We start from the raw sequence: 17,909 nt of genomic DNA, 5'->3' as shown, positions 1-17,909 counted from the left end.
TGGTGCTGATTTGCGCTGCCATGCCTGATACAGGTACATTTGCTGTGAGTGAGCGTCCATATTGATTTTTCATCTGCGCCCCAAATGCAGCAGGTCCTATTGATGCTGTCGGCAGGATGGGATGCCATTCTCCCTGGGGGTCATTTGTGGGAACAATCTGGGGTTTGAATTTAGGGCCAGACCAATTTCATTTTGTGGTTTATAGATCTATGAGGATAGGAACAAGTGGAGAGGCATAGACCCCGTTCACACTCATTTTTATCAATCGCGATTGAAGTATAATCGCGATTGTTCGATCCGATCGCGATTGAACGCAAAGAAACTTTTGCGTTCACACTGCTTTTCGCCAAGTGGATTAAAGTACGCCGTGATCCGATCGCGATTGAAGCACGATTGAAGCATGCTATCGGCGATCATCTGGTAAATGTTGTTGTTGTCCTTGTTGTCCTTGTTTTGTGTCTATTTTTCCGCTAGACATTGTCACTTGGTGCGGTAAATGTACCCTGGTCTCCTCATCGCGCCATCTGCCACCAGCTGAAGTTGCTGACGGAGTTTTATCCTTCTTCTTGGGCATTGTTGACGATGAAAAGTTGTTGTTGTTGTAAAAGAGCGATCTGACGTGCGGATTGGGTTTGTTTTCCCGCGCGATGCGAACCATGACCCCACATACCCGCATGTATGACCTCCCACCCCCGGAACCAGCCGAAATCTCCGCCGATCGCGATGGAATGAATCGTAGTTGTGTTCACACTCAAAATTTGATAGGATTGGATTGGATCCAATCGCGATTAATCCAATCAAACTACCTCCGGAGGTAGTTACAATCCAATCGCGATTGGATCGTTTTGGATCGTTCCAATCGCGATTGGGAGCGTTCACACTGAAAAAATCAATCGCGATCGGATCGATTCAATCGCGATTATACTTCAATCGCGATTGAAAAAAATGAGTGTGAACGGGGTCATAGTCAGAATGGTTCTGAGCAAGCTTGACGGATCAGTTGACTCAGTTGATGACCAACCTGTTGGCAGACAGATTGGTACTTTTTTTCTCTTCAAGTCTAAAAGTAGCAAATTGTACACAATATTTGATATCAAGATTTTGACAAATTTATTGATAAACTTGTGGCTTCATTATAATAACTCCCCTTCTGTCTTGAAAATTCAAACACATGTTCAACAAATAAACCACTTGTACTGCAGTAGTCCAAATGGTTAATATTTCTTCCTGTATAGTGCTGTATCTAAAAAAAAATGAAAACAGAGATGTAGATGATACACTAAACTGCATGGGCTGACGGGTAAAAATAGAAAGGGCATCAATGCATTTTCTTTTCCTATAAAAAAAGCCACTTTAATCCCCTTCATCCTAAATACACCTATAGGTGCTATTGCTCATGATTATAAAAGTACTTGTGTTTAATGTCAGCTCTTGTGGTGGTTTCTATACCCTTTACAGAGAAAGGTGAAAGAGCTTATGTTATCCCTTGGGGATGAAGAGTTCCGTATGTTCTTATTACTTACTGATGAAGATATGCTGCTTAGATGCCCGGTTCAATTCAATAATCATCTCACTCAACCAGTCGGGAACCACTGACATTCAAACTGTAGGGCTTTGCCTTTTATTTATGTGTGGATGATTCGCCGCAGTAAGGACGTCCTTGGCTAGTCCTCGCTAGACTTACTACACTGGCTGAAAACTAGTAAGATTTAGCCAAAAGAGAGAATGATTTGGCAGGGAAATTTGGCCCCATAGGGTATCATTTGCCTGTGAATGTCCAAGGGGAAATGTTACCCTTATCAAAGGCTAGAGCTGTCCTGGCCAATTATTCATAACCCTTAGGAAGGCCTGGTGGAGGCTAGTCTTTTTCGCTGCACTGATCATAATGTTCCTGGTTTGGAGCAGACTTCAGCACGCATGGCTGTACTGCAATGTACAGTGTCTTCATCAACGCAGGAAGACGACACGCTGATTCTCTGGAAGCTTAGATAAGAGAAGACGGAACGCTACACACTGAATGCTACAGTGCAACATGAATTTATGGGTATACCTGCCAATAAAGAGCATAAAACAGGATTGCGGTTGTTATCATGGAGTGCAACCACCTTCCCACTGAGTTGATAATTGGATCACCCACTGTTACATGCTGATTTGCTTTCAAGATAACTCCTTACTTTAATACTTTACTACAGCAAGTGGTATCTGAACTACTGGAAATCAAGGAAGACATGCTGTCTTAGATACGTTCAAGTACTTTTATTGCCCTTCTAGAAACAAACGGAATGATATTGCTATAGTCCTTTTTCATTTGGAGGATATGCTAATGCTTTAAATTTTTTCTCATTCCACTCATTGTTTGGGAGCAAATGTTGTTAATTTTCATCACTAAGTCTGTCATTTTAAGCTTATAAAAATGCATTTTCATCAATTTCGTGTCATGAAGGTCAGGTTTTTGGACAGACACGGTGCGTCCCAACAAGCAAATTTCAGAGACAACCCTGTACTGATGATAGTTGGAATCTAGGATAAAATCTCTGCATCTTTTTGTTTGTGTGCATGTACCATCGCATTCATCACAGTTGAAATATGCATTATTCTGTGCCACCATTGTACAATATGTGCATTGGTGCTACTGCTGTAAGTGTATCGTTTTGTCAGCAACTGGCCTGGGCATAAGCAGAGCCTCAAACCATGCGGAGCTGATATCTACATGTTTAAACTACTTGTTCGAACACAGGACATTTCCTTCAGTCCCAAACAGTCTGTGTGGGCAAGAGCAGCTTTGGCAATAATACTGGGCCCTGGAACTTCTTCCTGCATAAACAGCCACAAACAGCCTTGTGCATTAGAAGCCTGCTCCATTTGATGTATGTCTATCAGTGTGTTGGTTTGATAGTGAATAAATGCAACAGGATCCAGTAGAACACATGGCACTTCCTTGAGACGAAAGCATGTCTGCTCAGGTAAGAGCTAAGCTGCTTTGACCACAATACTGGAGCTTCCTGAATAAACAGCAACGATGTACAAGATCAAAGGAAGCATTGATGTGAGAATTACCCCAACAGACTTGTCCTTGATGTTGGTGTCAATCGAACACCATTTGGATGGAAGTACTCTCTGCAAATGTAGATTTAATGGCACTTTCAGTATTCTTGCATTTGACTTCACTTCGGGGCATCTTATCTTTGATCTAAGCATGCTCCAGTTTGGTGGAAAAAGACTCTCAATGGCTTTGCTCCCCTGTGAAGCTGAATTCGTTTGATGTTTCGACGACTTAAATAAAAGATTACAGAACTTGAAGGAAATGTTGCCCATTTCTAGGTGCCTCTGCTGCCAAAAAAAAATAGGCGGCAACACGATCACAAGCAGTTAGCAACTTGTTGTGCAGTCCAACAACTTTACCCCCAGGGCAAAAGGGAGCTACTGGTATCTTTGGTTTCATCTCTGCAAGCTGAAAACAGGTTTTTGTCTGCGAGAATCCTTTCCTGTGAGATAGAGCTGGTTACCTGCTCGGAGACACAGAGAAGAGATGTGGAGTACTGATAGTACCAGTGGGAGACCTGTAAACAGTGTCCTTTGGTGTTGCCAGAAAGTAAGGTACTTCTTTGATCTTATCTGAAACGTACCATCTCTCTAAAGTATGTTTCCAGCCTGCTGTTATGTCATATAAAATCCTGAGAGATTGACTGGATCCCTCAACCTTTGAAGAAGATAGATGTCTGTATTAAGACAGTGATAAAAGTGATGACACTGGCGATACCGATGTCCAGCATAAGTATAAGGGTCAACTGGAAATAGGCCATGAATAGGAAGAAGACACTTGGCAATTGGCAAGACAGAAAAGACCTAAATAAAGTCTAAATATTAGTCTGATGATTTAGATGATATGCCATTTTTTGTTTCTGCTGCATTGTCATCCTTCCCAGTTATCTTTACTTTTTTTGAAGATAACCTACAAGAAAAACGGCCTTGTTTCTATTCAGATCAGACAATGAAGACTATGTATGTTGCTGCAGCATCACATCTTTTACGGCCTTGAATGTTGCTATAAACGTTCAGTCTATCTCCAGATCTCCCTTGCTGCCAGTATATGGAAATAAAGTTTCCCCGCAGGTCTCTCTGTAAGTATAACCATTTGTAAGTGTTAGGCACCCTCCTAGTGGATTATGGAGTGTTGCAGCACTGTGAGCTTTCCTTGGTGCTGAACCTACGATTGATGGCGTCATAAGGAACTGCCAGAGTCACGGGTGTTTGGAAAGTAACTTCAAAGTCAGGATAAAGACAAGATGGAGAGTACCACCCATGGTAGATCAGAGAAGAAACTTCATCATGTGTCAGGAAAGACTTTTTATATCATCAGGTATGAATATTTCAGTGCAGGTGTGACGAGGTGTTTGTGTGAGGAGGCTTTGCCAGACTTCTGTCAGGGTCGTTTCCTTTGATGAAGTGGAAGAGTGATGCTAGCAGTAATTTTTTGCCAACCGAAAGCATTTTATTAGCAGTTATATCTGTCATTCACACCCTTTCATCTGTTCCTGGAGGTCAGGGATTGACAAAGCTGGCCTGGTATTGCAGGTAGATGAAATTAAATAACATATGATTTATTTTTTTCTGTATCCTGTATTGTGCACCGTGAATTACAGGAGAAAGACTTCAAAGAGTGCATTTGATAGAGACAAAATTATGCATTTCTTTTAACAAGCTGGTTTGAAGGGCCTTGGTTGATGTTGTTCAGAGAAGAAACAAAGACTTAGTAAGGGGCAAGATGTGAAGTAAAGATAGAAATATTTGTTGGGCTGTCTAGCCATCTATATGGAGCAAGATTGATTAAGATCTAATTGTCCATCAGTCATTCCTGTATCTGTAATTTTGTTAATTTGTAAGTTGTGACCTCAAAGAATATTTTATATTTTTATTCATGTCCTTATTGGATAAAACACAGCCATATTATTTAACTGCCTGAAACATTTTCTACTATCACTTCTGATCAGTTATGCAATTTATAACCCAGTCTTGAGGGAAGAGACAGCTTTTATTACCAGTCATAGAAATACTGCTGAAAGTTACACAGTTTTATAGCTTCATATTAACAGGGTAGCAGTCGCCACGGTAGATTGATAACTACTGTCGTAAATTCCTGCCAGCAGTGACTTTGAACTTACCTTCCTTCCATGGCATATTGCTATGATTCACAACTAAGCAGTGCCCGAGACATTTCTCAACATCAGATAGTATGCTTTTAGAGATCAGTTTCCAAGCTGTAGAAGATGTGGTGATTTACGTGTGTACTCTCCGTACTCAACACTGCCTGAGGGCTCACAGGAGACGTTTTTGTTCATTTTATGGCAAGTGAATGTTTGTGTAAGGTGCAGATTACCAGCTCAGTCGGAAGATTAGAACAGCAGCAAACAATTTTGTCATTTCCAAAAAGAAATTTAGAGCATAGTGCCGTTGATCCGTGTCTCAAAAAAATGCTTCAAAATAAAAATTTTGGTATATTGTATGTTAGAGTCAATTCCATGTCACCGAGAGGGTTTTCAGATGATATTGCTAATAAGTTTGAACAATTTTAGAGAAAAGACTATTTCAGTCAAAATAATTCCAGACCGTTCAAACAATTAGAAATGAAAGTTTGAACATGTTTGAACTCATCTATATATTTTTGGAAATATTATGAAAGTATTTGCACAAATATCTCTTTATTTAGAACAGTTTTCAAACATCTGTGTGATTGTTCTACTGTTGGAACATGTTTCAACATTTTGCATCATTCTCAAAATGGTAGATTTGGGTTATTGCCCCCATAAAAGTAGTTGCTAATCAGGCTCTATTGTCTGCCTCTGTATATTTTTAGATTTCACGTCTGGACACTGGCAACTCTTTTGTCTTTAGGTGTCTATGCATGGCACCTAGGCCTAATCCCCTATACTTTGAAGAGATGTGTGAATTGCCCTGTTCCCAGCCCACTGACCCAGTTATATCATATTTGTAGAATGTTGGAACATGTTCAAACAAATAATCAATCTATGTTGCAACAGTCTAGAAACTAATACAAATAATGTGTTCAATGTTGGAAATTTGTTTAACCTGTTGGAACACAGCAGAAAATATTTAGAACACCAAATAAATGTCGGAAATTGTTCTTAACAGTTACTTATCTCACATAGATTGTTACAAAGGTTTTGTAAATGTTAGAACAAAAGGCAACAAACACCCTCTCGGTAATGTAGAATTGACTCTACCACGATATCCATAATGATTGATGACTATAGGGATAGAACCTCATAAAACTGTTATGTCTACGCAAGGGCATCCCCCACCAAAGCAGTATAATAATTCAAGGAACAGAATGCACCTGGGAACTGCTTCTTGGCAGCCTTAAAACCACTTTCTACTTACGAACCCTCAACACATTTTGTGGAGGATATTCAATTTGTGGACATTATAATGTGACATTACTGAGGCAGCCGTCCCCTCCCAATAACTTCTGGTTATTCAACTTCTCCAAACACGATCACAGCGCGGGTACTTGGACTCCAGCACCTCGTAATGGTGCATCAATTTTACATCATGCGGTACCATCTTGCCTGATGGTGCAGAAGGGGCCGGGCGAATCGGACGTGCGCTCCACAGCAGTCGAGCAGTGTCTCGGACCTTGGAAGGAACGTGAGCATCCCGGCTGTCTTGTATTGCCTCTCCCTGTCATCTGTACTTGATAATCTTGGCTGTCTGCAGATGCCTCCTTCTTGCCTTAGGCTGTTTGACGATACCACAGGATTTTACTTGAACGCCCCATACAGTGTGGATAGCACTGCAGCCCGAGTGGAGAGGATCTGATATAATTGCATTGTCTATTCCACAGGGTAGGATTTGTCGCATTCTTATCCATCTTCCTGAGTAATTGACAAAGTATTTCAGTGACGTACATTTGGCAATGATTGTAACGATTCCCGTACAGGTGGCAATGATTGTAACGATTCCCGTACAGTGTCATCATAGGAGCAGAAGTAGATTGTCAATACCACTGGGTGTTTTTTTAATCTCATCTCGTTTGCCTTGCACTCTTTCATGTATGATTTATTTTCCCCCTTCCGCCATGTGTCGTTAATGGCTTGCAGTCAAGTGCTGATTTAATGGACTGATGAACTAGAGGAATCATCTCTTTCTCACCTTAGGTGTCCGACAGGTATGCTGAAATGCAGGTTTGGTATACACCAGGTGTAGATAATGACACGTTTAGGACTCAGGTGTAACTATGACAGATTCAGATAACCTTTGCATCACCCTTTCCCAGGCGCATCACTTCCGAGTGAATTGCTTATGTGGTCGTACGGGTCACCTCCCGGATTGATTTTTTATCCTTCAGCAGATGACAAATGGGGAAGAAAATGAAGCCAAATTAAGCCTTCACGCTTTATGCTTTTCAATCAAGCCTGGTGGATCTGTGACTTATGGATAGCAGAGACACCTGTTGATTATGGGTTGTACTGCAACTGCCTAGCTATCATGCTTTTGGTGCTGTCCATATTGACAAATGGCTGCAATGTGCATCATGAGGGGGGTGGGGCTGAGCCCATTGTTCATGTGTTACCAAAATGTCACAATCCTATTTCACTCTTACATCAAGTCACACCTATAAATATAAATAGAGATACAAGTTTGTTACACGATACGATTATAACGATTCCATGTGACTATTTTCAAAAAGACCTTCCAATGTTTCATACTCTCAACTAAAATTTAAAAGTGGCTAAGAAATACACTAGGTACACGCACCAGGGATAAAATCAATTTTACCCTACGTAAAGTACTTTTATGGGGGAAGAGGCAGATGTTGTTTCAGATTAATGCGTCAGTTCACTCTACCTTGAGCCATTCTACTTACTTTAAGTATGACATACAATAGCAGCTGGGCTATTTATTGGTATGTGTTCAAGGGATAGGGATATATAAGGCTCAATTTTACGATTAGTTCTATCTTTAGTCATACCTGTGCATATAGTATGTCTGATAATGTGATATTGGCAAAGCTGCAGTTTTTTGTCAAGGTTGGACATGAACCACCACTCTTGTGCAAGGAAGCCTGGAAGATGCGCACATTGTACATTACATGACTGTTATCATCTTCACAACTGAAGCCTTTTGTGCTGAAAATTGGCCAGGTTATGAGAAGAAAAGGCTGGACCAGTCATTGTTCCTCAGAGCCCTTCTCCAAGGGAAACCAGGGTCATTAGTTCAGTACAACAATGCCGCTGACTGGCCCACGCGTCAAACAGCGTTTGTCTGGACTTTGTATTCTGTACTTCAGCATTCTGAAAGGTTGTCAGGAAAGAGACGTGTATGGTAGAGCAGAGGCAAGGTATGTAGGCAAGGACAGGACGCTGTAACGTTCGCCATGAGGGAAACTGCGATTTCTTCACTCTATGAATATCTACAATAATTAAGGTATGGTTTACTTTCTTTCTCACTTTGTTACTCTTGTTGTAACGCCTTTCTTTATGGTTTTTACTATTACACAGACCAGAAGGGTTATAGTTTCCATGTCATATAAATGTTAAGTAAGGTAATAGATCTATATAATTATAAGGCCTATTAGAGCCTGAGATATGAGTTGTTTGGGACGAACATAATCATCATCATCATCATTTAGGTTTTTACATTGTAGATTAACCTTTCGTTGTAGGTTCGTTGTAAGAGTTCCTTCTTATGGTTGACCATAATGCACCTTGCACAGGTCATTTGATTGGTACAAAAATACTAGGTCTAATTAGGATAAACATTAGTACTCTAAATAAAGTACTAAACAATTGTATACATGTATTACTGTTATGTAAACAAGTTCAATAAAATCATTGGTTTGATGTAAAAAATTTGTTGAGAGAATTTGTGAAAACAGCAGTGTAAACTTTGGTCCACCCATGGGACATGTTTAATGACAGTGTGTTTAGCAGTACTTAGTCACCATCAATGACCCATCTGGACACTGTGTGAAGCTTGACACATTAAAACAGTTTACCTGTGATACACAAAGGAACACAGATTAACAAAGGTGTGGAGACAGTTAACGCACAGGTGACACCCCTTTTAATTGTAGGATTGTTGAATTGGCTTGAAGTAGCACTGTATGTGGTGATAAGGCTCCTAGGTTAGATACATGTATGTACCCTATAACAAGTACAAGAGCAAATAGCAAGTGTTAGGACAGCAGTTAGAATGGAATTTGCTCTTTGTATCTAAACTTTATACATCATGCATTACACACTACAATAACAAGAATTTCTGTTATTTATTATAGTAAGGAAATGTCTTTCATGGTATGAAGTCCCTGGATTTCCATGCCAGTGCCATTGTGTTATTTGTAGTTCGATGAAATAACATATATTTTTCCAGCCCTTTGGGGTGTTCAGAGATACTTTGAAGGAATGTTTTACATTGTTTATATCCTGTTCTAACAAGGTGTGCCATATATCAAGTGTCATTTCCACATTCTTTTGGATGGTTCATTGTTTTCTTATGGTTCGTTGTTATTTGCACATGTAAGTTGTCTTGGGTAGAACAAAGACAAAGTTATTTCAGTGACTCATAGGGATACGTTTATACATTGCAATAAAGGGCGTAGTCCAAAGTCAAACTTGTATGAAGGACTACGTAGCCATTAAATACTTGATGAACACTGTACCTAAGTCTGGAAATGAGGACTTTCAGAAACCTGTAAGGCTGAAATGGTATTTTCAAAATCCCCTATCATACCCTCTCCACCACCAGGCAACCCGATCTGGGCAGTGGACGTGATCATATTTATTCAACACCTGAACAATGGAAAGGTAGGTTTGGTAGATTTGGGACGTATGGTGTGGTCATTGTTTTGTAGACTAAGGACAATCCGTAAGAAATTTGCAAATGTTAGGACATTTTTGAAGACATTGGCAGTGTTGTTTATTATGTATCTGTAGGATGAAAGGTTGCATGACTCAGCTTGTGTGTATAGCGTACCGTTGGCTTGCCTGTATTTGTGTAACAATAGGAGGCTATGCAGTGAGTGGTGGGCAGTGTCATGGCTCAGGTCCTGTACGATACACAGAACTGCAGCTGTACAAAGTTGTTATCCGTGAAGACATTTCATCTTGTCTTTTGCACAGCTGCAAGTTATCGTGCAAAAGCACCTCTTGGCCTGAAAGCCTGATAGACAAGGCTGAATGTGCGGTCCATGCTTGTAAAACTTGCCAAGTTAATCCATGTCGTTTGGCTGTTAGCGCATGTGCTATCTTATCGCTCAAGAGTCTGGGGGTTGTACCAAAGTCATTTCCTTGTCAGACATACCATGTGGCCATAATGTAGTACTGAAGGCCAAGGGAAACATTACTTAGAATTCCTGGACATGTTTTCCAGAAGAAAAGACAGACTGTGAAAGATGTTAGGTTAGATTACTGCAAAGTTGCTGTGTATACAGATAGAGATGTCAAACCTAAACTATCTTGATCAAGCTAATGATGATCTATAACCAGCTAGTTAGTGTGATTTAAAAACTTTGCTTACCAGGAAATAGGGATGGTTACTGTTGCCTGATGAAGGGGTATGATGGGTCTATGTAGGATCAAGAGCAAAAATTAATTGGGAATTGGTTGTATTTCTTGGCTTGCACTAGGATAGTCATACTTCCGCCTCATGTCCATTCATCATATTCATATGCACCGAAGTTATAAATGTTTTGTGTAGCATGCATGATTCATAGCCATACATATAGATGTCACAGTGCCTGCAGATAACAGATGAATAGAAAGTGCTTATTTTTCTTCATGGAGATAATTGAAAAGCAGCACACTTGATTGAAATATCATCCATTGATTCGCATGCATACATAAGCAGGCTACCTTGCGGATAATGAGATCCTATTGTGTGAGACAGGTGTGTGAGACAGGTGGGGCACACACAGTTGGTGGGACCTGCCTGGAGACAGACATGAACCTGCTGGTTCCACATGTAAGTCTGTTGTTCTATTGAGTGAGTGAGCTAACAGCAATCTCCTTGCAATGTTTACTAGGATAACATGGAATGTTTCTATACCAGCAAGGATTTGTTATAGTACATAGGAAAGTGGGGATTGGCTGTAGTCTAAACAGCATGTTGCTTATAATGTGACTGGCATGCACGTTGAGTAGATCATAACTTCAATAATGTATTGTTTCCTGGCAAAAGGTTGGTAAATTCTACACTAGAAGATATCAGTTTTTGAAGGAACCAAAATATTGAAACACAATGTAGTGAAGAACATTTTGTTTACGATTGGCATTGTCTGGTGTGGTTCTAAAAATACCACCGAGGGAGAAGTGAGGTTCAGGCAGGGCTGTCCATGGTTTTGTACCATTGTGTACCACAGACCTGGCGTATACAAACATGCTCACTGTTGACAGTTCTGTTGTTGTTACTGAACTGTTCCGTGCAGTTCCTGCAGTCTGTACCTTCCCAGTCTGTTAAATGTGACCACAGCTGAACCTCGTGGGACCAAACAATGTAACAGGAGTAAGGAATTACCTGTCGCCTGCCTGTTTAATGTAAATAGCGCTAATTGTGCAAACAGGTGAGAGGATTGGTTTTCGGTGTGAACAGTGAGCACTCTCACTTTTTCTACATCTGAAATGCCAATACTGTAAGGTGTACAGTTTGCCCCTGTTCGTGTAGCTTGCTATCCTGTACTAACTGGACTCTGTCAGTCATTAACTTTCAAATTATGGTTACCCAGGGATGTTATCTTCCCCTGGGAGACTTGTCAGGGCTGGGGTTAGTGACCTTTTGCCCCGGAACTGTTTCCTTTGTAACGGTTGCCCCTCTGCTAGGTGAAAAGGTTTGCGCCCTTTCATTTTTAGGTAGCTCAGTAAGCTCTAGAATATCAGGAACTTTTCATTAAGAATTCCACCCCTCTGTAGGTGAGTCATTGCATACAGTTGAGTTGGGTGTAAAATGTTGTGACTGCTTGTACAGGTAACTTGTATCTGCTATATTTGAAAGGGAACATGAGTCTTCATACAATAGAAGGTGTGGTTGAGCGGAAGTCTAGCAGTAAACAGGAATTGTCCAGCATTAACGGTTTGGCTGCTACTCATGATATCTGTTACCAGTTTTACACAGCTGCAGTTTTGTGTACATGTAGGTCACAGATACTATATTGTTGTGCCATTGCATACATTTTATATATTTGTCTAATCTTATATATAGCATCTTCAAACATGTGTTTGTAGCTTGAGTATATATGCTAAATGTACTCTTGAAAGTCTTGCAGATTTAAAGCTGTTAGACCGTTTTAGTGCCTAAACATACTGTAAGTCTACTTAGATCCGCGGTATAATTAGATCCGCGGGATCCGCGGCGACCTCTGCGCCGCGAATCAATTTCCCCGCGGATATGTTTATCGTACTTTTGCCCCCCTCCCCACATATACGAGTGAGCTCGACTTCAGGGAAAAGCGACACATAAACAATGCACGCGATTGTGTAAAACATGACAAGCTTTTACACAGTACATACGAGTTAACAAGAGATATTACATATGATTCGCAGGAGTTTGGCCGAGCGGCGTCGCTACTCCCGACCGCTACACACAGAGTAATTTACCGAGAAATCAGAAAATAACTATGGAGATACACGCCACAATTTTGGCTTTGCATTGTTGTTACGGGCGTGGGGACGCCGTTTACCGGCGTACAATCACGCTCTTTTGTTTCTTGCTATTGTTATGCTTGCAAACCATCGATATCGGTGCCTTTGACATATGTTGATCTCATTAAAAACCTGTTTTTCAAGAAAGCCAGCAAAAATACGTAAAGAAAAAAAAGATTTTCGCCCGAGCATTTGAGTCCCTACGCTGTGATTTGCCGCCATTCGCCGCCATTTGTGGTCGTATTCGCTGGAGAATCTATCCCTTTAATTTTCTTCCCGTGGAAATTCTGCTTAGGTAGGGTAGATGAGTCGTGTTTACGCCGTGATTTTACTTCAAAATACAGCGCGCTAGCGGCAAGGGCCGGGCTGGGCCGCCATCTTTGTTTACTCTTGTTTACCGCCTGTTCTAAGCGCTGATTGGTTTGAGTCAGAAAAACTTTGCTCTGATTGGTTGACTGCAAGATTTCACGTGATCACAAGGCGGGAATTCCCCGTCACAGTTTCGGCGTGGACCGCATTTTCTGACGATTTTGAAGCAGTTTTGTGGCGACCTTCGTAACATTTTTGATTTTTAAAAATTAACCAAACATTTTCTGATGGCAGTATTCAGTTATTTTTTTCTACTCATCGCCCAGCGCGAATTTAGAACCACCGCGGATTCTCCATTTGCCCGAAACCGCGGATTTTAGGCCCCGCGGATCTAAGTAGACTTACAGTACATGGATATATATACATGGATATATATTAGCCTGAACTCAATGAAGCTCCTGTAACGGCTTGCTGCCCTGTAACCGCATAGCGCGGGGAGGGGACAGAAATCCCCGGACAGCTGGAGTTTGGTTATACAGACTAGATATATATGTACTATTGCATGTGACAGTGTTATAACTTATATATCAAAATGTAAGCCTGTGCTCTGATTGTGATCATGACAAAATGGCTTCTTACATATTGTACAGTGGTGATCCTGTTGGTATACATTTGATATGAAGTAATGTTGGGATCATACTCCTAACGGCCACTTAAGGTGGCTCCACCAGGGGGCACAATCAGCTACAGGTAGCAGTTCACAAATGTTTTGGTGTTTGTGTATGTGTGTCTATGTCTGGTAGCTACATTTGAAGCCATACTTTGTTTACAGACTGCTACTTGTAATCAACAGGTTCTGACCTATTTCCTCTCAAGTTACTGAAACTGTCATGCTGGCCATCCTCAGCACTGTCAGTCACCCCTTCAGACCCTTCCTCCCTGGTCAGGTTTATTTACATGGTATAATTATAACCAGAAAGCAAATGGGAGCTGTGGGCCCTGTTTATGGTGTCTCATTATCATCCCAGCCATGTTATGGTAGACACAATGTTGATATACGGCTGTCCTGGACTAGTGTTTCAGATTAGATTCATTTGTTTTCATCTGACAAAGCAGAGTAAGTATAGAAGTAGGTCCAGCATTGTATCTGTCTGTGTGTCAACTGCATCCTGGTAAAATTGACAGCGTCTGTTTTTCTTGATAGCGTCCAAGGCGTGGGAAACTGGGCTGCCGGAATGTCGGACACCCTGAAAGCCCTGGCCACCTAGCTGGATGATTGTAGCATGCAGGCCTTGCTAAATTTTCTTACACAATTTACAATTACATAATTGGTACCTACCTTGATCAATTTGTCACACTTTTAGGAGCTGAATTGCTTTTATGCATTGTCATCTCCTTCACACTCCTAGAAGGTATTTCTTTTTACTATTTCATCTTTATTCAGACAAAGTTTTATCATCAGTATTCTAAGTACTGCACTACTATAATAGTTACGAGAATACAACCAGATCAATCGATGAAATGTTTCTGCTTATGAATGGCCTTCTAGTCTCCCCTGTGCTCTAAAAGGTTTGCTCCCTGTTCGGGCATTGTTAATATGATCACCTCGTCCAATTATACGAGTTGAGCGATCCTGTTTGGTAATTGTTAGAGACAGCGGGGCATGCATCACATCACTGTGGCTTGTCGTGCACCAATTTCACTGCTATGAAAAGCTTCAACTGCTTTGTTCCCATGCCGGAGGTGAATTGTTGTCCCCTCAGGCAGTGCTGTCAAGTCTGGTTATTTATGGGTGCAGTGTAAAGTGAATGTCGCTGTATGTAAGTCAAACCACAGATTGCAGTGTCCCAACAGTAGTTATGGCATTTAACGCTGGGTTTACAGCAATATCAGCCATTTTATTGGCATCAATAACTTTGATTATCATCATCAGAGGGATTGAAACGGAAGGAACTAATTTTTCTCCATAAAATTTCAACTGAGTTTTATACATCATAAAAAATTTTTCCGTACAAATATGATATATAGGTTTGAAGTGTACCCTGTGGGTTGATACCAGGTAGACTTTATAGTATTTGAGGCAATAAAGCTTTTATTGTGTTTTGGCATAGAGAAAAACCGCACCTGTCCCTGATGCAATAGTTTGAATGTCAGTGAGTAAGCCGATGTACCACAGGGAATAAGCATGATTTCATACCTGAGTCACCAAGGTGAAACTCATCTGACCTAAACAAAGAATATTACATGGTGCTGTAATTACATATATATGTAAATCGCTGCATATTTCTCACACTGTACTATATATGATTTGATGATGCGCCTAGGGGACCTGTGACCTTCATGTGTGTTAAGGCATATGAAGTGGCAATTTCCATGGCAACTGCATGGGATTAGGGCAGACATGTATCTTCTGCATATCCTGACATTTCACTGCCAAGGTCAGAAAATGGATTTGCACAGCTTGACCGAGGCAATTAAACGGGAGCACCCCTGGCGTTCGCTCGTTTCCCAGGCCAGTTATCTGGGAGATGTACATTTGTGCTGGGAGCGGGAAAACCAATAATCTAGCTGAAGCGCTGCTCATTGCATTGGTAGGAGGTCAATAGCACAGGGATAATGTTTCCTATCGGTAGTCTTTGAACTTGAATTGAGACACAGTTCTGATAGTGATTTCTTTTCCTATGTAGCAAACAAATGAATGTGTAGCACCTTTCTCCTTATCATGTATTATTGAGAATGTAGTAGACCTGTTTATTATTCAAATTAGTTTTTGCATTACCACCTGTATATTCTAACAACTTGGCAGTAATATTAGGCATAATATATACCTGTTGAATCACATGTTGCCATATTGTGCAAGGTAAAGTGCATTCCACCCAATTGTATTATGGACAAAGGATCAAAGGTTATGTAAATTGAATTCCCATTAGGAAACACTTTCCAACCCAATTCCACTGTAAAGGCTGTATGTTTTCACAGCCATAATTCAATTTCTAAAGTAAATCACATACAGGCATAGAGGACACTTTGTGTGTCAAGTTACAGTTATCCTGCACAAATAAACATCCTTGCTCTATGAGAGAACCGCAAAAAATATACCTTAGTGTGCTCCTCGCAAAGCACATCACCGTAAAGTAGTATACTGTTAACATATCGCTTAGTCGGTGCTGTACTGAAACCTTGCTTTCTCTTGCCCTGGAATTTTGTAGAATTTTACCATATGGTACATACCTGATATGATAAAATGTCACTGATGAATATGACCTTGGAATTCTGTTCCTGGTGATGGATTTTGTTATTTCAACATTTCCTCTTATTTGTTCTTTTTGGGCTGGATATTCTTTTAACATAAGATGTTTGTGTTATATGTATGTCTTGTTTGTCAAAGTTTTCATCACACAGCCATTATACTTGTTTATTTAGACCAGTGTCAATAAACAGAAGAGTTGGGGGTTGGTATAGAAATGGAACATCTCACAGTTTTGTGACATCTTGTTTATGAATGGAAAAAACATGCAAGTGCAAGGATATTTATATTTATGGGTGCCTAATTTTTTTGATGCAACTTAAACACTTTTGCAGTTATTGACACTCACAATGAGAAAGCTTGCAAGTTGCAATGTGTGTATTGACTCAGTTTCATGTCTGGGTAAAATCTCCCTGCAGTTCTGTTAGCTTTTGCCAGGTGGCTGATGTGTTTATCAGATTTGCACAGGGACATTGTAGCTACAGTATTCCCGTGATCTTAATTGCATTGAGAGATTGTAACTATAGATGATGATTGCATTCAAGTTGCAGTTGCTGGTGATTTTTTTCTATACCGACTTTCCTCTGAGATATACATGTACTACCTGCAATCTACTTAGTTTAGTTCTTTTATTAATCTACGTATTTTACATACAGTATTTTAGTTCTAAGAAACCAATAGTTTCACAAACCAATGTGAACATCAGGATATCTTGCCGAATCAGGTGTAATTAGAATAGACGATACACTTGATTACACAGAGAAATGATTTCAAGTGGCCTGTCTGAGTTTTTCTAATACTTCTAATTTGCTACCATATCCCCGTGTTAAGTGCTTGGAATCCACCATAACTGTGACAAATGACCTGTCAAAGTTGATGAGTCTGGATGAATTGATTAGTCCCAATTACCATGTAGCCTGCAGTATTCTCAGGTACTGATCCAAAGGTTTGTTTTGAATTCTGACTATGTAACAGAAAGATTCAAATAACTTAAATTGTCAGACATTCCGACTCGAATTTCAATTATTTTTGCATGCTGCCTTGCCCTTTCTTTTATCTTGCAAATAACAGTCCTTGAATTCTGGTATCATGCTAATGCAGATGTCCGGGACTAAATGTACATACTATGAAGATATTTGGTTTCTTGGCAAAGGATTCAATTATGGGTAGGGATATACTATTACAGGTGAAATTATGTCCACAGGAGAAAATTGTGTTCGAGCAGTTGGATTTAACATAGAAGCAACATCCTTGATAATCCATTAAATCCTTTGCCACACTTTGTACATAGTGCTATAAGTCATCCCTCTGTTCTATGAAACTGGGTCAGAACCTTGAAATCTTTCATGCCGCATGCAGAAATCCAGCCATACAGGTGGTTGCAGGTATCAGTATGGTTCTTATATCCTGTCAACCCTCCAAAACAAATCTGATTTAATGGTATGGTGAAACCTTTCCGAGTATCCAAGCAACAGAGTAACGTAACACTGCTTCAACCAAGTTGTTCTAGAGGTTCCGTTCATAGAGTTCTCAGAGATGGAGCCCTTGTGCTTTCCTCCGTTTGTGTGCGATCCGTACAAAAGTCTGGAGATGGGTAAGTTGGAGTACCTGCGCCAGTCCCCGTCTCCCTGTGCTCAGCTCATCCGCAGGAGAAGGCTGCGTAATTACAACCTGCAGGGGTTTAACTCTGCAGGGTTCCC

General features: G+C 40.5%; 1 protein-coding gene across 3 annotated transcripts in view; it reads left to right on the top strand.

The window, feature by feature from the left end:
* LOC136435224 (membrane-associated guanylate kinase, WW and PDZ domain-containing protein 2-like) overlaps window positions 1–17,909 on the top strand; it is an 86,043-nt gene that overhangs the window by 6,119 nt on the left and 62,015 nt on the right. Inside the window, exon 1 of one of the 3 annotated variants that reach the window (XM_066428526.1) lies at window positions 8,323–8,445. The exons of 1 other annotated variant lie outside the window; for it this stretch is intronic. The gene's annotated coding sequence lies outside the window, so the exon portion shown is untranslated. Of the gene's footprint in view, window positions 1–8,322; window positions 8,446–9,707; window positions 9,825–17,909 lie in introns of those variants that run through there. One more of the 3 variants, XM_066428527.1, reaches the window with a different exon arrangement.

The sequence above is a fragment of the Branchiostoma lanceolatum genome, chromosome 5 (assembly GCF_035083965.1).
Source record: "Branchiostoma lanceolatum isolate klBraLanc5 chromosome 5, klBraLanc5.hap2, whole genome shotgun sequence".
NCBI lineage: Eukaryota > Metazoa > Chordata > Leptocardii > Amphioxiformes > Branchiostomatidae > Branchiostoma > Branchiostoma lanceolatum.
This window is presented reverse-complemented; position numbering and strand designations above follow the sequence as displayed.